Source organism: Lissotriton vulgaris, chromosome 5 (genome assembly GCF_964263255.1).
Source record: "Lissotriton vulgaris chromosome 5, aLisVul1.2, whole genome shotgun sequence".
NCBI lineage: Eukaryota > Metazoa > Chordata > Amphibia > Caudata > Salamandridae > Lissotriton > Lissotriton vulgaris.
Window position 1 is genome coordinate 763,386,634 of NC_141693.1, and position 27,805 is coordinate 763,414,438.

The window sequence follows — 27,805 nt, forward strand, 5'->3', positions numbered from 1 at the left end:
CTAACGGGGAGGATTCCGGGACCACCGCACCAACCTCAATCGCCATCATCAGTGCATGTCTAATTTGTATATAGCGGTACATCTCCTTAATACCTAGGTTATATTGTTGCTGCAGCTGCTCAAAGGGGATCACTCCATCTTTGGTCCACATGTCGCCCAGCGTGGAGATACCAATATTATCCCACTGTGTGAACCCTTCACTGTGCCTCAACTGTCCTAATGCCTTGGTGTCCCACAGAGGCGTGAGTTTTGTAATGAAACCCCCCCACTTCAATCTCGTCTGAGCTTTATGCCAGAGTACTACCGTGTGTTTGGTTGGTCCTATGAGCTTCGCTGCTAGGCTTTTGTTTTACAGCGGGGCCAGTAAACTGTGCATGCCCAACTGAGCTCTGTCCGCAAGAAAGGCCGGGTCATCCTGCGGCGTGTGCAGCCACTGGTTGACAACCTTGAGATGTGCCACCCAGTAGTACAATTGCACATCCGGTAATGCTATCCCACCGTCGTACCAGTACTTGACAAGTTTCACGTGCGCCACATGTGGCGGGCGGTCTCCCCACAGCAGTCCAGCCACCACCGACGTCACCCTGCGGAAATACGATGGTTGCACCAATACCGGTGAATTCTCTAACACATATATAAAGCGAGGCAGCGCCATCATTTTAAACATGGCCTCCCTCCCCAACAGTGTCAGCGGAAGCGCCTTCCAGTGTCTCGCGTCAGCTTGCAGTCAGGCGAGAGGTGGCAGCAAATTTAGCTCATAGAAAGCCTTAGCGTCCTGAGTAATGTGGATCCCCAAATATTTGAAGGAGGTGCTCACTATCGATAATTGGCAGTCATGAGGAAGATTCGGGGGTGGACCCCTAAGCACATAGATGACTGAGTTAGCCCAGTTGATCTTATATCCCGAGGCATGCCCGTGTCGATCACACAGTGCCAGCAGTATCGGGATGCCCCTCTCAGGGTCTGAAAGATAGATGAGCATATCGTCTGCGTATAGGGAAACTCTATCTTCCCAGTTCTCCCCCCATCGTATCCCTTTCAACAGCTGTGATGTTCTGAGGACTGTGGCCAGTGGCTCTAGGACTAAGGCAAACAACAGAGGCGAGAGTGGGCAACCCTGCCTCGTTCCTCTAGCTAACGTAATGCCACGGGAGATATGGCCATTTATCTGCCACATGTGCCACTGGATCCGCGTACAGGAGCTGAATCCAGGAGATTAATTTAGAGCCAAAGCCCATGTATTCCAGCACTGCAAACAAATACTGCCATTCCACCATGTCAAACGCCATCCTGGGGTCTAGCGACAAAATAGCCGCCGGTTCCGTAAGTGACTGGGCCCTTGCTAACGCCCCGTGTAGCCTGCGTATATTGAGTGCCGTGCATCTATGCGGCATAAAGACCGACTGATCTGGGTGGATCAGCCCCGCCAGGTGGGGCATTAGCCTGGTGGCTAACAGCTTCGCTAAAATCTTGGCTTCCGCATTGATGAGGGAGATCGGGCGGTATGACGTGCATTCGGCCGGCAGTTTACCTGGTTTCGGGATTGCCACAATGGTTGCTACGCGCTGGTCCAGGGGCAGAATCCCCCGCTCCACGCTCTCTGTATACATTTTCAGCAGGGGTGTATTGAGCTCTTCCGACACTGCCTTATACCACTCTACCGGGATCCCGTTGGAGACCATTGCTTTATCCGAGTGCAGTGCATTAATGGCCAGCTGAATCTCATCCATAGACAGATCAGCGTCTAGCTCCTCCCTCGCCTCCTGCGTTAAAGTCTGCGTTTGCACTCCATCGAGAGCCATCACCGCCTCCTCCGGTGTTACAAGCACCTCAGGAGTATATACGTTATGGAAGTGATCAGCCAAAGTTTCCACTATCACGGACGGGCTCGCCTCTACCTCTCCGTCGGAGCCCCTCAATTGCAATATATGTTTGGTACCTCCCTTTGCTTTATCCAACCAGGCCAAAAGTTTACTGGCCTTATCACCAATATCATAGACTCGGTGTGTTGTCGCATTAATGCCCTCAACCGCCTTCCGTCGCAGATGATCGTCATGAAGTCGCTGACTGAGTTGCAGTGCATGCAGTGTATGTTCAGTTGGGGCCGTCATGTGCGCTAAGTTTGTTTTATTAAGTTCTAATTCCAACTCTAGCAATTCCTTTCTTTGAGCGCGTTTATGGCCCGCTATGGGCGTGATTGCACGCCCTCTCAAAACCGTCTTGTAGGCTTCCCACAAGACCGACGGAGACGTGACTGAGGCCGTATTTTCCGCGAAATAGTATCGGGTAGCCTGTTTCAGCTCCTTACGTATACTCGGTATCTTAAGATAACCTGGGAAGATTGGGAAAATTCGTTTGCGAGCCACTTCTGGGCATGACACCATCAATGTTAGTGGGGAGTGGCCCGATATGCCCCTAGGCCTAATTTGTACGTCACTGACTGTAAGGACACCGCCCCCCAATGCTAGAAAGTAGTCGAGACGGGACAGGCTGTCATGGACAGCGGAGTAATATGTGTACTGTTGCTCCCCTGGGTGGAACTGCCTCCATAGGTCTACCAGACCCTGTGCTGTCAGGAAATTGCCAAATCGTGTGGGGTCATTATGTGGTGTACGGACCGGGAACCTATCCTGCGCGCTGTGTGCCACTGCATTAAAATATCCTTCTATTATAAGGTCCCCCTCCGGAAGTTCTAGTAGGAATTTTCCCAGCTCGGGTAAGGCGATCGCATGAAGCGCTGGAGGGATGTACACCGATACTATTGTCAAGTGGAGAAGTGTGGCTCACTGGTGTGCAGAAGTGTGGCTCACTGGTTAGAGCAGGCAGACCCTGAAGCAGAGGTCAGACCCGGGACCAGGGTTCAATTCCCGACGCGGCAGGGTCTTGAGCTCAAATGTCCATGGACTCGAGAATTCTCGCTTCGGTGCCTGACCTAATCATGGGTTCATACTCTGCAACTCTGGGCATTAAGCTTGCTTAATCTCCACAACGGCCCCCCCCGGCGGGATGCCTGGCTTTCACCTTGGGGATGCCCTGTAGGGGCTATCTCACAGGGAAAAGCCAGGACGGGTTCCTAAGGCAAGCGCGGAGATACCCCTTCGGGGGTTGATTCTGGCGCTATATAAGAAACATAATAATAATAATAATAATAATGGTTTCCCCTCCCACTGTCCATCTACCGCAGCGAAGCGGCCCTGGTCATCCGTTTTCGCGGACTGCAGTATGAATCGTGATGATTTTTTAAGCAATATACCCGTCCCCCATGAGCCAGAGAAGAAATCTGAGTGTGCTCCCAATCGGTATCCTCGCCTATCCAGCGCTTGACTAGCTGTACCCATCAAATGTGTCTCCTGCAGCAGGACCAATGCTGGACCCACCCTCCTGATACCCTGCAAGACCAACCCCTGCTTAATCTTGTCCCCTAAGCCCCGCACATTCCATGACATTAAGAGTAGAGGCGCTACCTGCCCTACGCTAGAGCCCCTATCCACGGGTCCTGTCTGAGTGTTGTTTGTCATTACCTCCCATGGGTGAGAAATGTGTGGGCGCCATAAGCTTATACCATGTCATCATGTGTTGATCTGTCCAGGTGCTGGTGCCTGCGTGCCCTACCCAGGCTGTACGTGTCAGATAATAGGTACATCGTGCCTTCCCTACATGAGTCAAACAGTTAAAGAACATCAAAAACAACCCCTCCCCCAACTACCCCCCACCCTGCCCTCCTGCTAGACGAACTTGAAACTGCCCGCCCCCCCAACTTAGCGGAGTGCTCAACCTATTCCCCACACCAATTGTACTTGCTCGCTGAGGTGAAGGACGCTTCGGAGACGGCGGCCCCTCTTACTCTCCACGGACGCCCTTAGCCCAGTGCCCAGTGGCAGGTCAGTCGGCAGTCTGTTGCCTCAATGTTATGTTCCAAATGCTCCGGGCAATCATTGTTCCTCGATATCTTCTTCTACCTCTTCTCTGACTGGGGACCGCTCCTCCATGCCATGTCCTGAGGCTTGCGAGTTTGGGGAGACACTTGCCCCCTGATTTCGGTTGGTCCTATTTGAGTGGCGTGGTTGAGTGGCCGGTCTCCATCCATCCAGCCAGTCACGGGCTATCTCCGGATTATCAAAAAACTAAGTCTTGTTGTCTGCCACAATGCGTAGCCTGGCTGGAAACAGCATCGAGTATGGTATCTCTCGCGACCTGAGTTCCCTCTTTATGTCCAAGAACGTCCTCCTGCGGCGTGCGACCTTTGACATATAGTCCGGAAAGAAGGCCAGTGTTGAGTTCTGGATTTTGACTGGTGGAGACACTCGCGCCGCCAGTAAGATGGCATCTCTGTCCCGAAAATTGAACAGTCTGGCTAAAATTGGTCGTGGGGCTGCACCTGGTTTCGGCTTTCCCCCCGGGACCCGATGAGCTCTTTCAACAGAGAAGAAAGTCGACAAGCCCTTGGGTTGGAGTTTCTGCGTTATTAACTCTTCTACATAGAGGTACATTGCTCTAGTACCCTCAGACTCCGGAACCCCTAGAATACGTACATTGTTCCTTCTAGAGCGCCCTTCCTGATCGTCCAGCCTCTCTCGCAATATCTTATTCTCCGTCGACATCCTCTCCATCGCCGTCTGAAGCTCTGCAACATCCTCCACCAGCGATTTCGTCAGGACCTCCATGGAGCTCACCTTCTCCGACATTTTGTGGAAGTCCGCCCTGATGAGAGTTATCTCGGTGGCGATCGTGCCAACCGTCGCCTGTACTTGTGTTAGGGCCTTCATGATATCGTCCAATGTTGCTTTCTTCTCACTGGCGCCGTCTGCCGATTTACCAGCTTGGATCCGTCCTTCCGTCGGGAAAGAGACACCTTTATCATTGGCAAATTTATCCAATCGGGTCTGCGTGGTGCCTCCTTTCCCCCCCTTATTCGCCATGGTGAGCACTATTGCGACGGATTCCACGTGTTCTTGTGCACGGTTCTGTATTTTGGCCCGCCTCTTCAACGACCCAGGGTGCAGCCTAGGATGTCTTCCCACTACTCACGGTCGAGTGGCCGAGTTTTGTTCACCTGGGCATCCCCAGGCACTCAGTACTTCGTGACTGCACAGTTCTGACAGCAATGTTACTCCCTGTGGCTAAATCCACTGGGGTCCTTACTCCACAGCTCTTGCGGTGAATTTATATTTTCACACCCTTGACACCTTTGTCCGGTTCTTCGTTCCTTCGTGCTCGACTGCACCCCCTTCACCGCCCCTGATGAGGAGCTCCTCGTGTGCCTCCCGGCGCTGTTGGTCTCAGATGTGAAGGGGGGGAGGGGGGGTCAAGGGGAATCTCGGGGCGTTGCCGCCAATCAGAGCTGTCACTGGTTATATATCACTCCCCACCTCCCCACCTGGAGCATGTGCTGTATGTGGTAGTCCGGCAGGCACTCCGCTGCATATGGTCATTCGCCAGTGTGTTCACTCGCCAGTGTATACAGTTGGCCAAATATGCCCCTTAAGGCCAAGTACAGCCTCCGTTATTGCCTGTGTCACTCACCGCCCTTCACTGATACATCCGTGCTTGTCGCGGTTATTTCAGCTCCACACAGCACCTCCCGGAGTGATCCGCCGAAGCGCTCAACCACCCAGGATAGTGCCCAGTCTCTTCTCGGTGCTCTTTACAATTTTAAATGTGCTCAGTGCCGTTCCGGGCAGTTAGGTACAGATTGCTCTCCTCCCTTGGGCTCCCGGTATTTCGCTGTCCCTCAGTGCTGACTTGCAGCCCTATTTATGCTGTGTTTGTGAGGCCTGGCCGTCTCCCACCTGCCTCCTCAGGGATCCGGTGTGCAGTCCTTGCCTGGATATCTCCCCCAGTCGCCGATGACGCCTAGCGCTTCCCGGTCCCGGGGCTGCTTGCGCTATCTCAAGATGGCGGTGGTCACCCTTTCTCCGACGTTATTTTCACACGCAACAGCCCACAGTCCGGCTCGTTGCCTATGTATCTGCCCCATCGCCTCTTCACCGATATTGCCTCCGGTGCCCCCAGTTTTCCCAGACACCGCTTCAATCTCGTCATTTTGGGCCGACGGCGTTGAGTACTTAGGCTGCCAGGCGCTTCCGGTCCACCTCGCCCAGGCCAGCTCCACTTCCGGCCGGGTCCACCCGCAGGACAGCTCCAGGTCTAAAGCCACTTTCTCGGCCAGAATTGTCGCCGCTCGTAACTTCTGCCCCTGGCGTCGGAGCGAGTCTGGAGTTGCTGTCGATGACACCGCCCGGTCCCAGGCGTCGGATCCCTCTAGTGGAGATGAGTTAGTGAATCGGATCTGTGTTGGGATCTATGTGAGGCTACTCTATCTACGGAGCTCGCCTTCTAGGCTGCCGCCATGCTCGGCTGCTAGCCACGCCCCCCGGGGACTGATTATTTGATTGATTCAATTGCGCTCAGACCGTTAATGATCTGGAGATCGATATGGGTGAAGGAAGAGACTCTATTTAACAGAATGATTATTAAAGATTGTCTCCGACTAGATAATTGTCTTAAGATCCCCTGGCTTAATTATATAGCACATACTTTTAAGGACTTATTTAAATCAAGTATCCTGGATAACCCTAATGAAGTAGCTGCACTGCCCAAAGTAGAAATGAAGAATACGTTTCTGTGCCATAAAAAGAAGGCACGCTTGAGAAACGTTGGGCAGCAAACATGTCAGTTTTATTACTCTTATCTAGACTCTGAGGGTTTCCAAACATATTTGAGCCAGGTAACCAGATCCTCGCATCGTTTTGTTCTTACCATCTGGTAACATTCCTGTGTATAAAACAGCATTCTGTCTCCCCATGTCCCTGTGATGGACGTACAAAACAAAGCACCTTGCACTTTCTCCTCATATGTAAACTGTATCTGAATCTCCGTATTGCTTTTTTGAAAACCCCTTTTTAAAAAATACTGCACTTTGACTACGGAAGCTGCTATGAGTCTGCTGTGTACAATGCGAGAGCCTGATATTTGTTTTTACACTGCAACATTTATTCTGAGATCAATTTATGTAAGGAAAAGTATGTTGTTTTAAGCTGTATTATTAACCTTGACTGTATTCTATTCATTTGATGTACTGTAACTGGATTTTAATCATTGTATTTTTTTTATTGTGCTTTTATGGTTGTTTTATCTGAACTGAATAAAGGTTATTGATTCAAATCGAAAGCCAACTGTTTCAAGCTCAACACTGACAAGACAAACGTAGTGAATTTCAGCAAGAACATTTCACTATGGAACTCTAACTGTTGGTCGGTTTAATTCTGACCCACACCCATACTCAGAACCCACACCAGGAACCTCGGTATACTCATCATCAGCAAACTGGTCATGAACCGCACAAGTCAGCACTGACACTTCCTCCTTCTTCCACACCTTGAAGATGCTGTGGAAATCATCAAATAGCTCCCAATCAACACAAGAAAAACTTTGACTCTCACCCTAATTCCCAGAAAGCTGGACTATGGGACCTCTCTCTATGCGGGATCACCAAGCAACTTACTAGAAGAAAACATCCAGAAGTTGACAGCCAAACTCATCCTCAAACTCCCACACAGAACTCACATCACACCACATCTCAGGGAACTATACTTGCTTCCCTACACAAACGTGGTCAAGCCAAACTCCTTACTCACTCATTCAAGGCACTAAACAGCTCAAGATCCACCTACCTTACAGATGTGTCTTTTTCCACCAACCATCCAGACACTTCTGCTCCGCAGAACTCCTACTTGCACACATCCCATACAAGATCTTTGGACGAGCATTCTTCTACTTTGCTCCTAAAGCGTATAATGACCTCCCACTCCACAGCAGAGTCTTCTCTTTTTTTGAAATCCAAAAGAAGATGTAGACCTGGCTTTACAATTGACCAACCCAACCTACCATAGACAAGGCTAAGCACACAAACCTGCTCAGTGCCAGGATACCATCAAGGGTGTTAGTGCACTTTTCAAATACACATAATAATCAAAGAATAATTCAAGCACAGCCGGGACAATAAACATTTTAAACTTTAGAATAACTGGTAAAAATCATAATAAATTATTTTCGATGTGGTTTTTGTCTCACCTTCCATTGAAATTTAGAGAATTCCCCTAGCTGGGTAAATTGGCTTTCCAATTTTCAGTTTGATTATAGTGCAGTTAATGAGTTCATTCTTTTTGATAAGTGATTTTAAGTGCTACATGGGGCACTGCTAGTTGAACGCAATCTACAAAAAATGTCCTTGTGCATTTCCTGGTTTTCCTTTCTGGTTCGAACTTGGGGCTCGATGTAGGTAATAGGGAAATACCGATTCCTAAATACCGAATTTTATTGATTCGGTATTTAGATCTCAGTATTTCAGATGTAGGTAAGAATTCAGTAAAAAATACCGAATTCTTAATATTAATTATTACCGAATCTGTAATTGAGATTCGGTAATAAGGAACACCTACCCATTCATTCCCATGGGTTTGGAGGCCCATAGGAAAGAATGTGAAGACATTCGGTATTACTGATTCGGTATTACCCAATCTGTAATACCGGGAGGTATTTCAAGGGTGTCCGAAGGACACCTTGTTGCACCACCTAAATATGCATGTGTGCACATGTGGCACACATGCATGCCCTAAGGGCATGGAAGTGTGCCACATGGCACATTTCAAAAAGCAAAAAAGTGCTTTTTGAAAGGAAATCGCTACTTACCACCAACTTGAAGTTGGTGGTAAATAGCGATTCCTTAAGGCTGATGTGCACTGTTTTAAGTGCTACCTACATTGCATTTAAGGAATCAGTATTAACCTTTAACGCTTTCTCACCAACCTCGAAAAGAGGGGAGCATAGAGAAAAAAGGAAGTTTGTGAAGGCATCCGGCTTAATCTTTGGATTACTTTAACATTAACGGCCTTATCTTATCCAATTTTCATCTTTCACACCATTCCAATATCGGGAGCCAAAAATCACAGTTACTATGACCCAACTTATCTGGGGCGGCTATATGTTTAACAGAGAGAACCCAATTTTCAAATCTTGCAGTATTTTTAGACACCCATAACTTGCAAATCTCCTTACATGCCAGTAATAAACTATAGAAAATCAGCTTGGCCTGAATGTTTGTAACCTTCACCCCTGAATCACACACCGAGGTAAGCATAACGCTTACCTCGATGTTGATTTTCATACATTCTGAAAGGGCCTTACTCATGTTACTCCAGAAGACCTGAAGTTCTAGGCACGTCACAAACATATGGACATCGTCCTCTTTCATACTGCCACATTTAAGACATGCAACATCCCCTCCTCTCCCAAACTTCGACAGTCTCTTGGGGGACCAGTAGGCTCTATGAATGGAAAAAATGTGATTCCTTCTTAGGTATGCAGGCTTGACTATTTTAAATAACATGCTCATAGATACTTGTCATAGGTGTCCTAAAGGTGCTTCTGGCAAGTATCTTCCCCATAGTTCTGTTGGCAGCTTGAAGGCTAGTTCCTCCGTGTTAATCAACGACAAGTATATTGCCGCAAATTATTTCTTTAGTTCACTTTGTGACTCCAAACGGGTTTCCAAGTCATTCTGACACCCTACGCTTGTCCCATCAGCTTGGTACCAGCTTCTCATTTTTAGGTGTTTAAACCTTGACAGTTGGTTATCAGTTTGCTGATTACATAGTTCCCATGAAATCAGTTCCCCGTTGATGATTATATGTTCCCAACGAACAAATCCTGCTTGTAAAAGAGGTCTTGCTAGGGCATCATTGGTCCATTCCGGAGAACCCGGGCAGTCCCAAATAGGTGCCAGTAGGCTGTGGTAAGGAATTTTTGCCATTTTCCTAACCTTAAAGCAAATTTCTGCTACGCTTTTAAGGGTCTTCAACCGAACTTTTTAAAAGTATTTGGGATCTGCATATTTAAATAAAAAACCTTGATTGGCGCCTGGTTCTGAGTTTGCCATCACAGCCCACATTCCTCCCATCCTAGTTGTACTTGAGTAGCCGAAAATACTTTTTCCATTCTTTAAGAAAAAAGCCCAGGAATAGTAGAGCAGATCTGGCAAGGCCAGTCCTCCTTTCTCCACCCTCCTTCTTAGTTTTGTCCACGCTATCCTGGGACCCTTATTCGACCAAATAAAGGAACTATTTTGGCTTTGCATGTTTTTTAACCATTCTGTTTGTAAAAGGGAGCGGTATGGTATCAAAACGAAAGGTACATTTTGGGAGAATTATCATCTTGATTAAGTTCACCCGTCCTATAAGAGAAAGTTGAAGGTGTGACCACATCTTTAAAAGGCTGCAAGCCTCCTTTTTAGCCTTCTCACAATTTACCTCAGTGATCCTGTTTATGTCTTGTGTTATCATGACACCGAGATACCTCATTTCTTATTTTTTGGCCACATCATCCACCTCTATATTCCAGGACATGATTTCCGTTTTTTCCCTGTTGATCTCAAATCCGGAGACCTTCCCAAAATTGGTCATCAAAGTCATGATCCTCCCCAAGGTATCTTCCAAATCTGTGGTGTAAATGAGGATATCATCGGCATAAAAGCCAAGTTTTTTACTCCAATCTTTATATCTGAAAGGTGTAATAGCCTGATCCTCCCTGATTTTCCTGGCAAGTGGTTCTATAAATAAATTGAAAAGGAGGGGAGACAGTGGGAAACCTTGTCTCGTGCCTCTTTAGATATACACTGGATCGGTTAAAGAGCCATTAACTAAGATTCTGGCTACTGGGGATTCATATATATCTGCCAACGCCCTACAAAAATTTAATCCCAAATTTGCAAACTTTGCCACTGTTTTTAGAAATGTCCAATTACCCGGTCAAAGGCCTTAGCTGCATCTAAGGCCACTATGGCCAGAGGGAGCTCATATGTCATGGCCAGATCAATAGAGGCCACCAGGGTATATGTTAGATCATTGAAAGTTCTGCCCTGTATCAACCCCTTCTGGTCCTCATGTATCAAAACGGCCATTGAACCATTCAGGCTATCGGCTAGAATATTAGCATAAATTTTATAATCGCTATGCGATAGGAGTTGCATTTCTTAGGGTTTTATCCAGGTTTCAGAATTAAGGCTATCATAGCTTCATTCCAGGAAGCCGGCATTGAAGACTTTTCAGTAAAAAGAGCGTTAAACAACCTTGTCAGTATAGGAACTAACGTTTCTCCTAAGACCTCATAAACTTCTTGAGGTAGGCCATAAGGACCTGGGGCTTTCCCCTTCTTTAGCTGCCTAATTACCTTTCTAGTTCCATCTGTTTCTATTTTCTTATTCAGGAGCTTTACTTTTTCTGGAGGGAGAGGAGTTACCAGATCTTGTCCCAACCAGTCCTTTATTGTTTCCACTGTTGGGTTTAAATCTTTGCAGTATACTTTGTTAAAGTGGCTATAGAAAGCTTGCTGTATCCCTTTAGTATCTCCAATCGCAGCCTCAGTTTGCTCGCATATCACTTGATCGATTTGGCTTCTAGCTCAATCTTTCTTCGCCTCCCAGGCCAATAGCTTCGTACACACTTCGCTGTACTCAAAGTGAGCTAAATGGCTTGTTTCCCACCTGTTCCTCACCCTGCTTTCGAGAACAGTTGCTAGTTTGGACTTAACTTGTGTTATTTCTGGGTGTAGCCTTAATCTCACTTCTTCCTCTATACCTGAAACAACTATTTGTTTTTCGAGTGTACGGAGTTGCTCTTCCAAAGCCAACACTTCTCCATAATACTTCCTTCTTTTATCCGCCCCTAAGGCTCCTAGTCTCCCTCTTAGAAAAGCTTTAGAAGCATCCCAGGTCATACCAGGGGGAGCTGAGACCCAGTTAAATTTGAAAAACTCCTCAGTCTCTTTACTCACCATTTCAATAATACCCTCATCATGTAGAACTGTACAATCTAGCGTCCACCTGGATTGAGCAGCCGGCTCTCCAGTCTTAATTTGGAGCATCACAGCAGAGTGGTCAGACAAGTGAACTCCCACATGCTCCACTCGGTGGACCATGTTTTTTAAAGTGCCATCAATAGGAAAGTAGTCTATTCTTGACTAGTGCTTATATTTCTTATTATAAAAGGTGAAACCTTTCTGTGTACCTGCTCTCTGTCGCCAAACGTCGCACAGCCCCAGATGACCCATCATCTGTTTAATAAATGTCGACACCCTAGGGTTAACCAGTGCCCTGCTATGTGAAGACCTATCCACCGCCTGATTTAAAACTGCATTGAAATCATCGGGGTGATCATCATCCTGATTGTCCCTACCATGCCCCACCATGTTATAAACTTGGGGGACCAGGACTCCAGGAGTGATTTTATTTTCTCTAGCAGTCTTTTTTCATTTTTGTTGATTGTGGTCAGGAGGTCATTGCCGAAGTGAATACCCACGTATACACTGATGTAGTCCTTCTGCCAGGTGAGTCCTGATCCACCCAACAACTCTCTTGTTGTATGGATGTTGAGGGGCTTGCACTCTGACTTGTCCCTATTGATCTTGTATCGTGATTGTGTTGAGTATAGCTCAATGGTCTCCATCAAGGCTGTGATAGAGGTTTCGGGTTGTTCCGTGACTATGAGGACATCATCCGCATAGGCGGCTAGTTCGATGCCCACGTTCCTTATGTTGACTCCCTTTATTTCGGGGTTCGCCTGAATGTCCCTTATCAGAGATTCCAGGGGCAGTAGGAAGAGTGAGGGGGATAGTGGGCAGCCCTGTCTGGTACCACGCGGTAGGTTGAGGGGGTCCGAAAGTGAACCGTTTATTACAATGCGTGCCCTTGGTTCCACAAAAAGTGCCATTACCATCCTGATGTATCCTTCCCTCAAATTGAGTGCTTGCATGCTTTAACTAAGAAATGCCCACGAAACCCTATTGAAGGCCCTCTTTGGCGTCGAGGGCGATTGCCACCGCTGGGTCGCCCCTATTTTATGTGTGTTCTAATATGTGGCAGAGAAGTCGTGTGTTATCGCTAGACACACGTGTCTTAAGGAAACCTACTTGCGAGTTGCTTATCAGGTTCGGTAGAACCTGATTTAGCATTTTGGCCAGTATTTTCGCATATATCTTACAGTCAACGTTAATCAAGGAGATGGGCCTGTAGTTCTTTGGTAGAAGAGCATCCTTGCCCTGTTTTGGTATCACCACAATGTTGGCCTCAGACATGGCTCGTGAGACCAACCTTTGGTAACGCATTGATTGAAGAGCCTCTTCATGGTGGGTGCCAGTTGGTCTAGGAAGTCCTTGTAGAAGGCCGTTGTGTGCCCACCCAGCCCTGGTGCCTTGTTGTCTTTCATTGATTTGGTTGCCCTTTCAATTTCGGGTGTGCTAATTTCCTGGCCTAGCTTTTGCGTTTCTGCACTCAATAGTTTTGGTAAATCTATCCTGGAGAGGTAATTACTACATGCTCCCGGGTCGAAGTTCTGGTCGTTTTTATGTAGATCTTGGTAGAACTCTTGGAAGATTTTTAGGATGTCCTTGTGTTTTGTGTGGGTGTTCACTTTTGGGTCAGTGATGGATGATATAGTGTATTGGTTGTGTTTGAATTTTAGGTAGGAGGCTAGCTGCTTCCCTGCCCTGTTGGTTTCACATAGGTTTATGCCTTTGTATTTGTTAATCCACATCCTGGCCCTTTCACTCAGTATTTTGTTGAGCTCGTATTTCTTTTTTAGTTAGTTCTTGTAGTATATGTGCATCATGAGTGGCCGCTATGTGTTGTGTCTCTAGTTCCTTAATGCTTTGTTCCAGTTTTTCTAGCCGCAGGTTAGCGGCTCTGTTTATTTTGGCCTTTATCTCAAATATTGTACCCCTGATCTTCACCTTGAGCTCGTCCCACAGTGTGTTTTGGCTGATATCTGGCTTGTCATTGTGTCTGAGGTATTCATTCATGGACTCCGTCATTTTTTTTTCAGGGTCCTTCAGTATATCACTGTTAAGCCGCCACCTGCGGGGGATATCCTCATTATGGCACCCACTCAGCTTAAGGATCCGATAACAGTCTCAGAGCTATCTCTGTGTGTTCTACTAGGTGTGTGCACGGCCCTGTGATCAGGATGTAGTCTATTCTACTGTATGAGTTATGTGGGGGTGAGTAGAAGGTGTAGTCTCTGGTGTCCGATGTTGGAGTCCCCAGGAATTTTTGAGATTGAGTTTGGTGCAGATGTTTTTCAGCGCAGTTTGTGCTTTGGGTGGTTGTGTGTGGGAGTTTGATTGTCTGTCTAAGGTCTGGTCTAGAGGCAGGTTGAAGTCCCCTGCGACCACCATGAGGTCGTCCTTTGGCATGTGGTCTAGTTTCTGTGCTACTTCTTCCCAGAAGGCCGGGTCATCATTGTTAGGGCCGTAAATGTTGGCAATGTGTATATTGTCCACCCCTCTTTTCAGGTTTGTTAGTAAAAATCTTCCTGCTTTGTCACTGGCTTGGGCTTCTATTGTCATGTTAGAGTTTCTGGATATTAGTGTTATTACACCCCTTTTTTTACCCTCTGCTCGGGAGCATACTTTCTATGCTATCCATCTGACCCTGACCAGCCTTAGGTCCTCGAGGGACAGCTTAGTTTCCTATAAAAAGGACAACATCCCCCTTTGGTCTTGGCAAGATAGTCAAGTATTTTTCCGCGTTTGACGGGGTGGTTGAGCCCCTTCACGTTAAGGGATACTATTTTTATGTCCCCGCCGCCAGTATGAGTTTATTGGTCGGAGCGATTAACTGTGTCCGGTGTTGGTTGGTGGTATTGGTCTGCGTCCCTGGTGTTCTGTGCTTCCCCCCCTCCACCCAGGTTCAATTCCTCGTGTTGGGAATGTGCTTGGCTATTGCGGGCTATGGCCTGCCTTCTTGCTAATGACAGAGATGATAGAAAAGTGAGAGTGAAAGGACAGTAGATGTTAGTGTGAAGAAAGGAAATGCAAGGCTTAGTGATGGAGCTGCTGTCTCCCCTCTCCCCCACCCTCCCCTCCCCCCTGAGAATAACATCCTGTATGTTGAACGTGCGAAAACAAGGTTGCCAGTCCGTCTCCCCGAGATTGATATACTAATGTGGTGCACCATTGTGCTCTAGTGTTCCTTATTATGAATGTTTATACTTTTATACTTCCTTCATGCTGTTAGTGAGACAGGTATAGGTTTTCTTGGGTATCGATTGTCGGACCACCCCCCCGCTCGCTTGCAGGCATCTCTGCTGTCCCCATTGTACATAGACTAGATAATAAAAGGATATATTGTTCCTGTGGGCTTTCTTTGACTTGGTTGTCGGCGGCGACGGGCAGTAAGGTCACTGGTTGTCTGTTCAGCTGGCTATTTGGCGGGTCCTCTCCTCCGTGCTTCTGAGTGAGACATGAGGTCGGACTGTTTAAGTTCATTTTGACTTGGTAGTGAGGTAGTCTATGAGGTCTATGAGGTAGATATTGTTGTTTATGTTCATTTTGCTTTGGTCCTGAGGTGGACTCTGAGGTCTATGAGGTAGATATTGTTGTTTGAGTTCATTTTGACTTGGTACTGAGGTGGGCTATGAAGCCTATGAGGTAGGTGTTGTTGCTGCGGTCTGCTCTTGTAGGATGGTTATTGTCATGGTTATTGACATCTTGTTGGCTCACTCCGCAACGAGTTCAGGTAAGGTCCTTCTCTTGGCGGTTGCTGGTTGGGAGGACTCCATGACTTGCGGTGATGTGTCTTCCAGGTATTTCCTCAGGTCGTTGGGGTCATCAAAGCTGCATGAGTTTTCTCTGTCTGTTATCCTAAACCTGGCTGGTCGGATAAAGGAGAACATTATGTTCTTTTTCTTCAGTCTGTCCTGTAGGGCTAGGAAACCCTTTATGGTGTCAGCTGTGAGCTTTGAGTAGTCCTGCGTGAGTATTATCTTGTGTCCATTCCACATGATTTGGTGATTCTTCCTCGCGTAGTTGAAGATTGCTTCTGTATGTTGTGATCTTAATGGCTTGCATATGTCTTTGTCGTTGCTCGGTATGTAGGGATTCTGTGAGCTCTGTCCAGTTCAAAGGGGTGGTCCAGTTTGAGGTTTGTTATTTTCGGTAACAGCTCCTCGAGGAAGGTCTGGCATGCTCCTGCACCCTCTTCAGCCCCCTCCGGGATTCCTAGAATCCTTATGTTGCCTCGCGGTTGCGGTCTTCTAATTCGGCGGTCTGTCTCTGCAGATCTGCTGTTTCTGTGGACAGAGATCTGAGCTCCATGTTCACTAGCAGGTCCACATTCTCTATGTCACTTATTCTCTGTTCTGTAGCAGACAGTCTGTTATTGACCACATGTATATCTGCTCTCACTGCCACTAACTCGAGTTGAATAGCATCCGTGGTTTGCTTAGTGGATTTGGCCTGGTCGTGGACTTCCGCCAGTTTCTTAAGTATGCTTTCTAGTGTGTTGTCAATGTCTGATTTTTGTTTTTATAGGGGATTCCTAGAGGTTGGATTGAGTTTTATTCTTCTTTAGTAACTGTTGCGACCATGCCTCGCTTCCTGCCATGATCTTTAGGCCTCTTGCTGCACTACGAATTTTTTGCTGCTGTTGGATTGCTTTGCGGTTGGAGCCCCTTGGGGTTTAATAGGCTTCCGTAGGGTGTATTCATGTTGGTTGGGCTCCACGACTGGAGTCGCTAGTAATATTTTCCCCTTGTTAGATTCATTTGCTGGTCCCTGGTGAGGGCCAGCCGTATTGCTGAGGTGTGGACGCTCTGATGATGTTCTCGCAGTTAAGGGTGCAGCCGGTCTACCCCCCCTTCTTGTCTTCCTGGTCCTGGGTTTGCTGATATTTCTTTCTTTTTTTTATTCCTTTCCTTTCAGCGCGACTGGAGGCTGCCTGGTCCCGTCTGAACCCCCCCTTAGCGCGCGGCTTATTTGTGGGTAGTCAGCGCAGTCCTCGCGTGTTTGTTTGTCTCTCAGCCCTTCGCTCGGCGATGGCTTGCATATCTCTGCTTTCTGTATCGTGCTAGAAGTTCTTCCACTGTTCCAACTCCGTTAGTCATTGTGGGGCTAACCAGCCTGTTCGGGACCTCGCTGTGGTGTGTCCCATCCAGCGGCCCCCCTCGTAATACCTGCTTTATGGGCGCTGCTCATCCCACTCTTCAGTTTGAGTGTTTAGCGTGGTCCGTTTGTTGTCACTCTTTGTTTTCCTGTGTTCCACTGGCCTCTCGCTAGGCTGTTGATTCCAGTTCCGCCTCACCTCATATGCTTCCCAAGATGCCGGCCCCAGTGTTAGCGGTTTGCTTTGGTTTTGTTTTCCCTTCGATTCACCTCCCTCTGCTACGGCCGCTTTTAAGCGAGTGTTTCTGGTTTTCTGGTTTTGTTATCTCCCCCGCTGGATTGCGGCGATTTCTCCCGGATGTCTGGCGCATTGGAAGTGGGTTATTTCCTTCCTTCTGTGGCGTGTCTCGTGGCTGGGTCTCTCTGTGTTCCTGTTGGTTTGTGTTTCGTGTTTCCGGTTCCGCCTCCTTCCTTCATCAAGGTGGCGGCCCCATTGTTTCAGGTGGGCTTAAGTTTCCTTTCCCTCCGGTTGGTGTCCCGGTAAGTATGCGCCTCTCTGGAGCCAGTCTGGATTTCACCCCGCCCCCTCACCTCTACTCCAGCGCTCTTGTCCCTCGCGAGTCCTCCACCACAGGTCTCTTCTTACTCGCCGTCTTTTTCAGCGAGTGTTTGTTTTGTCCGCCGGTGGCTTGCGGTGGTTTCTTCCGGGCCTCTAGCGCAGAAGGGGATTTTGGGGAGGGATGTTTGGGACTCTCTGCCGCTCTTGTTGGTTCTTGGAAAACAGTTTCTTTTTCTTGCCGCCATTTTGTGAGTCTCTTCGCCTCTTGTGAGGGTCCGCAAAAACCTCTTTATCCTCTTTGACGGGCTATCATTTTATCGATATCTTCTGCCCCTATCATTCCGAAGCACGGTGTTGTCCTCCCCATGAATTTTTTTGTGCTATGGTGTCAGTTATCATATTTCAGTTCTCGGGAACGGCGGAGCGGCTGACTCATGCAAACATCCTCTTTGCCATCCAAGCCACACCCCGTAACATTTTTTATACACTGATTTACCCACATGATTCGTTATCTCTGTATGTGTGTGATGTAAAATGCGACACCCTACACTGGTAAGAGAGGCGCTATGAAACAAATGCAATACCTGTAAGAGAGGAGCTATGCAGAGATGACAGACACTGTTGGAGGGTGATAGTGAGGGAATCATTGAAGAGTCCCTATAAAGATTACTGTATCCTGATGCACTGTAAGGTCATCATTTACTATCCCTTAAAAAATAATATATTTGAATATATATTGACAAATACTTTGTAGAATGAACTATTTTTGCAATTTTTCCCAATTTTCTTGGGGGAGAACCCTTCCCCCAAACCTCCCACGTAGTGGTCAGGGCCACTTGCTATGCACCATACGGGGGCTGGTCTGACAAAATGTACTAGGGCTACTTTGGGTTCTTAGTACGGCCCTGGTGGTGTGATATTTACAGGCCCCTCATTTACCACACCATTCTGAGTTTCTGACCCTGGAATGGGGCCTGTCAAGATCACCCTTTGACAAATAAACACACCGAGGCAGAGGCTATATTTTACGTCTTGCTTTATTGCCTGGCAGCCTCAGACCGCCTTACAGACTAATGCTGCTTCCTGTTGCCTCACTTCCTTTTCCTTTTTCCTGCTCGCCTGTCCTGTCTCAAAGGTCAGGCGAGACGACGTGACATCTCCCCTGTTTCACAAAGTCTTGCTTCTGCTACATCTCCTCTACTAATCGTCGAGGTTTCCTGATGAGACGATGGGGGCGTCTCTCTTGTTTCGGCGGTGAACTCTGACGTCTTGTGACTTCCACGGTCCTGGCCGGGCTGTGGAGATTTTGGTCACTGCTGTCACTGTGGTTGTGAGACTCGCTTGAGGTTTGGCTCGACGAGGTCCCTCGTCGGGAATTCTGGTTACATTTCTTGAAGTGCGAGATGTTTCTCGTTATTTGTTTGTGATCTGATTTGGCTGTAATCATGGTCCCTTTCCTTTTGACGACTTGGAAGGGGATGTCGAGGTACCGGCTGTCTGCCTTGGCGCGCCGATCACTCCGGACAATCACCCAGTCTCCTTCTTGGATGTTGGTGTCTTTGGCATGTCTTCGTTGGTCAGCGTAGGTCTTCATTCGGTGTTTATTCCTGTGGTCTATCTCGACTAGCGTGTTGTGGTCGATGGTGACAGGCCGCTGTTGGGGCGCGGGATCTGCCATGGGAAGTCGAGTCCGAGGTGTCCTGCCTAGCATCACGGTGGCTGGGCATTGGTTGGTGGTGCTGTGTGGAGTATTCCGAAATGCTCGTAACACTTCATTTAATGTCTGTTGGACATCTCTGTGGGTTAGTTCAGTCTGTTGAATCGCCCTTTTAAGTGTCCCCATGAACCGCTCCACCATGCCATTGGCTTGTGGCCAAAGTGGGGTGATCTTCTTGTGTTTGAAGTTAAGATGTGTTGCAAAGTTTGCAAACTCATGTCCATTAAAAGGTGGTCCGTTGTCTGTTTTTACTCGGAGTGGAATGCCCCATGCAGCAAAGGTTTCATCCAGCACTGGGATTACTGTCGTTGCTCGAGTTGATGGTATTAGCTGTGCAAAGGGGAACCGGGAGTACTCATCCATGATGACAATGATGTATTGTCCTGATTGCAGTGGTCCGAAAAAGTCAACTGCTACTTGCTGCCATACCCCTTCCGGAAGGTCTGACATTTGTAGTGGTGCTGGGGGCTCTTCCCGACTGACCACTTGGCAAGTCATACAGTCTTTCAGGGTTGTTTCTACCATGTGGTCAAGTGTGGGGAACCACCCGCGTTCTCTTAAGGCTTTCTTGGTTGCGTTGATGCCTCGGTGTCCCTCGTGTGCCAGATTGACGACCCCTTGGCGCAGGTTGAGTGGAATCACAATCCTTCCCCCCCGCAAAAGAAGGCCGTTGTCACTGATGGAAAGTTCGTCACGCACTTGTTGGAATGCGGCCAAATCCTGCCGCATGGAGTCGGAGTCTTGTGGTGAGTGTTTCACGTCCCTCCAGGAGTTCGTGCGGATGCGAGCCATGACGGCTTGAATGAGCGGGTCAGACGTGGATGCTTCTTGAATTGCGGCGATGGGGACTGTGGGTGGACAGGCCGCGTCAATGACAAAATGGAGGTATTCATCAGCTACAGACAGGGCGTTCCGGGCTCCGGCCATGGGGTGGCGTGACATGAAATCAGCCGGGTTTTCAGCTTTGCCAGGTTTGTGTATGATCGTGAAAATGTAGTCTTGCAAGCGTAGGCCCCACCGTTCGATGCGAGGTGGCATCTTGGCGTTGGGATTGCCGAAGATGGTGATGAGGGCTTGGTGGTCCGTGATGATTGTGAAGTGCTTGCCGTACACGAACAAGTGGAAATGTTCGCAGGCCCACACTACAGCGAGGCTTTCTTTCTCCGGTTGAGAGTAGGCTTTTTCAGTGTCCGTGAGGCTGCGGCTTGCATACGCGATGATGTGGCGTTGGTCTGAATCATCCCGGTATTGGGCCAAGATGGCGCCCAGGCCCACTGGGCTGGCGTCGACTGTGATCTCTGTCTTTTTCTTGGTGTCAAAGTATGCCAGGTTCGTGGCGGACCCCACAGCTTGCTTGATGGTGTTGAAGGCTAGTTGGCACGGGTCGGTCCAGTCGAAGGGTTGGCCCTGGCGAGTAAGTTCACGTAGGGGGTAGCTGATCGTGGCGTAGTCGCGAATATATCGCGCACAGTAGCTCGCCATGCCTAAGAAGGAGCGAAGGTCACTTACGTCTCGAGGTTTCGGGGTGTCTGCAAGTGCTACTACCTTCTCTGGATCGGGTCGCATCCCCTCCTTGGAGAAGATATGTCCGTAAAATTTCAGGGTGTCTCTGTGAAATTCACATTTGCTGGCATTGAGAGTCAGGTTCGCAGTCAGCAGGGCGTGGCAGACTCTGTCCAGCGCTGTGTCATGTTCGGTTTGGTCTTTTCCGAATACCAGTAGGTCATCACTGTAATTAAAAGCATTGGGGATGCCTTGAATGACCCGTCTGATGGCTTCTTGGAACATCTCGGCAGCCGAAGAGATGCCGAAGTTCAGCCGTTTGTATCGGAACAGGCCTTGGTGCGTAGTGAACGTGGTGATGTATCTTGATTTTTCATGAAGCTCCAGTTGGTGATAGCCTTTGTTAAGGTCAAGTTTTGAGAAGACAGTGGCTCCATTTAGCTTCGTAATCATATCACTGATGTGTGGCCCAGGATGAAGCTCCCGCTCGATGGCGGTGTTGGGTGCGCGCATGTCAACACACAGGCGGACTTTATTGTCTTGTCCTTTCTTGGGGACTACCACAACCGGGGACACCCATGGCGTGGGTCCTGACGTGCGTTCGATAATGTCAGTCTGGAGTAGATCCTGTAACTCATCATCCACGGCTTGTTGGAGGTGGAACGGTACCTTTCTATGATGTTGAGCGATGGGCGTCACCTTCTCATTGATGTGGAGCTTTACTTTGAAGTGGTTTAGTTTTCCAAGGCCTTTGAAGAGGTTTGGGAATTTTGCTGTGATGTCTGGAGCATCTTCTGTCATGTAGAGGAGCTCTACTAGTTTGAGTCTTTCTGCCGTTGGTAGGCTGAGGAGGCAATCCGCCACATCTGGACCCTCTACCACATGGATATATGCGTCAACTGTCCGGTCTTTGAAGGTGAGGGTGGTGTGGAATCGACCTAGACACGGCAGGGGCTTGCGTGACATCCAGGTAAAGATGCGGACAGCAGCAGGAGATAATTTGGGCTTTTGTTTCATGTTATAGTATTCCAGGGCGCAGATGTAATTTAATGACGCTCCTGAGTCCAGGACAAATTTCGCCGGGTGGTCGCCTATGAGGATGTCCAGTTTCGGGTATCGCTTTAGACGGTCCGGGTCAGATACCATGCAAATGTATTCATCGCTATCTTGAGATGTCGGGGTGCGCGATGAGGAAGACCCGCTGGACGTGTCTCTGCGTGATCGATAGGAGTCAGATGCGTGATGCCTGGTCCGATGGAGGCTCTCGGAACGGCTTCTTGACTGGCCAGAGTAGGCAGACTGGGCACTGGAGTTTGATGAGCTGGAGGATCGGCTGTCTCTCCCTTTGATAGCTCTGGCATGATGGCGGGTGTCACGATGGCGAGTGTCACGGCCTCTGGTCGATGATGTGTGGGGTGACCGCTTGGCTTGGCACGCCACTTCGAAATGATTGTCTCGCCCGCAGCGATGACACCGCTGGCCAATTGCTGGGCACTGTCCTGAGTGTGGGTAATCCTGACCGCATCGGTAACAGGTGGGCGCAGACTTGGCCGATATGGAGTGACGCGAGCTTCCTTTGGATGGTGCCTTTCGGGAAGAATGAGATTTGTGAGAGCTCGACGTAGGCCTGGATGATTTGGATGTTCTGTGTGACTGAACGCGTAGTGCGTGGTGATCTTTGTGGTCGGATTTCTGCGTGCCCATTCGCTTGGCATAGTCTTCTGCCTGATCGTTTATCCTGGTCAGCTCCTCAATTTCCTCCAACGAATGCGGTTTCTTGAGCAGTCGTCGACGGAGGGTTTCGGAATGGCATCCACTGATGATGCGGAGTCTCAGGGCATCTTCAGTTTTGAAGTTGTCGAAGTCGCAATATTGGGCTAGCCTCCTGATGCGCATGATGAAATCACTCATGCATTCGTCTTTGTCTTGCGTGGCTAGATGAAAGGTGTGTCGTTCATAGTCCACATTGCGTTTGTGAAGGAATCGTCTGTCAAGAGCAAGTTTTACTTCATCATAGGTGGCGGTTGCTATATTTGGTAATTCTTTGATGATCTGTGCAATGTCTGGACCAATGAGGTTTCTTAGGGCTACTATTTTTTGTTTTGAGTCTTCCACTCGGGACCCTATCATGTAGTCCTCGAAGTCTTCACTCCACTGTTTCCACGTGGGGCCCATGCTGTTGCCTGGTGTTAGAGGTAGGGGCAGCGGTTGGCGCATGAAGGACGCTCCGATGGGGTTGTTGGCCATGGTTGATGCGTCGCCTGGAGTAGGCGGGGTGGACGAGCCCCTTGGGTTTGGTTGTGGAGCCGCTGTGGCTGTGGCTGCTTGCGTTGGGCTCGTGCTACTGGATGAGCTATCAGGAGGTATGTCGGACATCTGTACTGTCCCCTCGGAGGAATGAATGAGCTTGCCTGGATGTGCAGTGGTCGCAGTCTCTTTAGAGAATTTCCAGGGTCTTCTGTGGCTCTGTGTGCACTTTGTATTGTGATCTGCACGTGTGGCCCGTCAACTGTAGGCTTCGAGAGCATTCAGACCTGTGTATTTATGTCTTCGCGCTCTTTTCTGACTAGAATGTGTAGTTCTTAGTATATGGCGCCTGACCTCAAGATGGCCGCCATTATTTAGACGTGTGCCGTGTAAAGCCCCGGCGCCTGACTTCAAAATGGCCGCCGCGTGGGACGTCTCGCGTCTTACTTGTGCCGAGGATCTTGCTGAGAGCCTTGTCTTTCTTCAGGTTCAGTGTCGCTGGGAGCTGCTGGGTGGGACTCACCCTCCGTTCTCAGCTGCGGATGCAGGCAGCTTCTCCCTCGCGTCAGGATCTTCAGGTTAGTCGAGTCGGCTTGTGCTCGAGTCGGGACCACGTGGGGTAGCGCTCTGGCATATGCGCTCCCCTTCCTTCGTGGGTGATATTTGGCTCACGCTTCAGCAGGCAGGAATTGCTTGGGCCACTCGGCGGATGTTCAGATCCGCGCCTCTGGCGTTGTATCGATGTTGGCAGCGCCGGCGTCAATTCGAATCTTCGCGCTCTTCGCGCTACCGGCAAGCAGGCTGCTGGGCTCGGTGGTCGGCCGCTCCGTTCGGCTGGGTGGTGTTAAGGTTGGTGGGTGTTAAAGACATCCCACCCTCGTCGCCATTGTCAAGATCACCCAATGACAAATAAACACACAGGGGCAGAGGCTATATTTTACGTCTTGCTTTATTGCCTGGCAGCCTCAGACCGCCTTACAGACTAATGCTGCTTCCTGTTGCCTCACTTCCTTTTCCTTTTTCCTGCTCGCCTGTCCTGTCTCAAAGGTCAGGCGAGACGACGTGACAGGGCCTAGTGAACAAAATCCCCTTTTCAATGGTGTGAAAACTGAAATGTTTACTAGCACAAGGGGCACCAAGCTTTTCCAGTTGTACACTGTGCAAACACCCGAGCGGCGCGGTGCTGTCGCACCAGTTATAACAATAAATTACCAGTGCAAAATAGAAAGCAGTGCCTCACTTCAAAAGAAGTGTTTTAAGTTCCCCTATACGACAAAGGGGTACCACAATAACGCTTAAAAAAGTTCAAGATATTTTCAGACAGTATAAGCAAAACCATGTTATTGTTTTGTTTTTTATTATTTCTTTTTTGTTTCAAAACCAGGGTATTCTGTGCATGTCTCATGCCACATAGAGGACTTACTAGCAAAGAAAATACATTTCGAAGTAGGTTCTTTCACTTCATTGTGCAACATAAGGGAGCACAAGCTAAAACACAGGTCAGGGTCTCTATGGGGCAGATTTATGTTAACTGGCGCATCCCCAGGGATGCGCCAGTTAACGTGCGTCACAGTGCGCCACAGCTCCGCCACCCATGGTGCGCCGCATCACCATGGTGCAAAAATGGCACAGATGCGTGACGCATCTGTGCCGGAAATGTGGCGCATTGCTGGAGTTGCGTCGCAAGTGCGACACAGCTCCAGCAAGGCTCGGGGGTACAGCATCTGCACAATGCTGCGTCAAGACCTACGCCTGCTTCAAGCAGGCGCAGGGTTTTGACGCAGCATTGCCCTGAAAGTAACTGAGTGAAATCTCATAGATTTCACTCAGCCACTTTCAGGTGGCGTTCCTGCGCAGGAACGCCTCCTTATGGCGCAGTGCTTTACAACGTGACGCATCTCCTAGATGCGTCACGTTGTAAATAGGGCGCATTGTTTGCGCCGCAGTTGCGTCAAATAAAGTGACGCAATTGCGGCGCAAAGAGGCGCAACGGCCTCATAAATCTGCCCCTATGTTTTTTGTAGTCAGGCTACTTCACTGTAGCTGGCAGCAGGCATTTTAGGTCGTTCTCAAAGCAAACATTAATGACAACATTTTCCTAAGTTATTGTCATGCAAACTGTATGCTTATAATTACAAGTGTTTTGACAGCTTCATATTGATTTATGACCATGCGAGTGGAGTTTACATTTGATGCAAACAGTAAGCAAATATCTGCCGTTGATAAATGTAAGACAAGTGCGAATCTTTGCGTTGGTGAAATCTCAAAAATGTATTTCAGGTTACAGGATTTTCACAAATTGTTCTGCCATTTACAGTTGCCCTATTGTCCGCAATTTTCACCCGATGAAGACTGGTTTGAAAAGACATTTTTTCGCTGGAATTATAAACCCACAGGTGAGAGACATTTTCTACTTGAATAAGTGTCCTGCCAGCTTCTTGTAAAGCTTTTGTACCGGCGGTGTGCACTCAAATTCAATTTTTTTTGCAAAAGACCAACCAAGTACATTTCATGAAATAAGCATGAGGTTGAGTAATTTCCACAAAAATTGCATTGACTTCATGAAAAAATCGCTATACCCCCACATCATATCCCTATTGGGTAGCACAAGTTTTGCTGATGAGTCATATTACTTGATCATTTTGAAATACGTTACAATGAAGTAATCTGCCTTTGCCGTTGCTTTGTATTTAATAAGAAATACGGCAAAATTATTAAGCTTTAAATTAGTCCTCCTCATCACATTTAAAAACTGGAGCAACATCACGTCGGTTACATTCCAAAGTAGCAAAAATTCTGCAAAATCTGAATCTTCCATTCTTCTCCTGGGGGGGTGCATATTTTGGCAGGCTGGCTGTTGGGACAGAAAAGTCCTCTGCATGGTAAAGACATGTATCCCTACCCTGAGTGCCCAACTGTATTTTTGTCTGAATCGCTAATGCAGATTTATTTCTGTCATAGACAAACACAGATCTTGCGTGTGCACCTTGGCATAGGCCTGTCTCATGGACTGTGGTCTTGACAGACCAGGAGAAGGAAGCGCTAACCTCATAGTGCTGAAAGGTTACTCCCTTCACCAGGGGGTAAAAAGCGCAAGCGCGGTGGTGGCAGCATACTGTGTGATGATCAGTAGAGGAAACAGCTGTTACGATGCAGTAATTTCCATGCAATGAATTTGAAACGCAGCTCTTACCATGCACCCAGAATTACCACGCATAGCCTTTACCCCCGTGATTTCACGAATATGCCTTCACCATGCATGCCTTTTCAACAAATTACGTTGTAAAGGTATGAACAGTAAAGGAATATGCTGGTAAAGGCATATTTGTGGTAAAGGCACCTTTACCTCAAAATTAGAGACCCCTCCAGGAAAGAAGCCAACGTTTCAGTCTTCATTTCCTTTTTCGCTTCTTTTTCTTAAAAAAGACTGAGCATCGGAGGAACTTCAAACGCCCTTGTCTCCCCTTTAGAAGCCAAAGGTAAACATGGGGTATTAGGGCTTAGGGGTGAGGTGGGGGGCTTTAAGGGCTGGTGCCGCAATAGGTCTGGCTTTAGGGCTCAGGCCTGGGGTCTAGTTGTTTACAGTGGTGTGTGCCAGGTTTTAGGACTCAATGCTGGGGCGGGATGGTTTATAGGGATAGGGGAGAGGGAATGAGCGGTGTTTAAGGCTATAGGGGGAGGGAGACTTTCAATATGGAGGCAGGGGAGGGGCTGGTGCTGGTGCTGGTATCAGGGTTCAGGGCTGGGGTCGAAATGTTTTGAGTGCTTGGAGCGTCGGAGGGGTCGTAACAGGTACTGGTACCACATATAACCTTTAGCATGCATATGCCATTACTATTCATAACTTTACAATGAAATTTGTTGTAAAGGCATGAATGGTTTGTGAAATCCAACCGCTTTGCCTACCACAATAGAATATAGACCGGTCCAGTGTGACATGTTGTAATTTTTGTTTATCTTTTTTTCTTATCTATGTAATTTGTTGTTTAACCTTTATGCATGTATATTTAATAACTTAATGAAATATAAAATGAAAATATTTAAGAAATAATAATGTCTGATCCAAAAATCAATATAAAATAAAATGTTGTGTATATCAAAATAATTTGTGTTGCTATATTTATAGTAGTACCATTAAGGTCGTTTTTTCTGTTATGTTTAAATGTTTGTTGTCTGAGAGATATGGCATCCATTAATTGAATGTTTGCTATAATTGTATTTTTCCTATTGTGTCGTTTTCCCTACGTATAGCAAACGCATTACTGTAGGGGTCCCCTGTTTTTCAAATAGTATGAATGGTAAAGATACATTTGTTGTTAAAACATGCATGCGTGGTAATGGCATTCATGTTGTTACAGTCGCATTGTAACGGCATGCATTACAACGGAATGTGTGGTTCCGTCATACAAATGATCAGTAGTAGAGAACCGATCTTTCTTACCCTAAGTCTTTGGAGTGAGGCCTACAGGCTCGCTCACATTTTTAAAGGTTCCACTGATGTGCATTTAACTCACCCTAGGACTACATCAGGTTGATAAAGATTGAAGCGATGACAGTTCTAGGTGGTTATGGCGCTTTTACACTATGTAGACAGATTTTGTCACAAACACAATGTTAATCTATGTAGTTGGGTGCCTAGGTTTGGGTTGTCATCCTTACCCACTAATAATCCGCAGATTAAAGTATATGAACACAATCCTATCCTAATTCATTATTTTTACATAAGTTAGTTATGATTACATAAAAAAGCAAGTGAGAGATAACATTGTAACATGTATATCTCTGGTCATTTAAGGAGTGTTCGGGGAAAGTAGAGGAGGTGGGAGAGTATAGTTTACTCCCATAGA

The 27,805-nt window shown here is 47.9% G+C and overlaps 1 protein-coding gene across 1 annotated transcript in view; it reads right to left on the reverse strand.

Annotated features, from left to right (window-relative positions):
- The window catches only part of LACTBL1 (lactamase beta like 1), a 458,138-nt gene that overhangs the window by 398,948 nt on the left and 31,385 nt on the right, over positions 1 to 27,805 (reverse strand). The gene's annotated exons all lie outside the window — the stretch shown is intronic.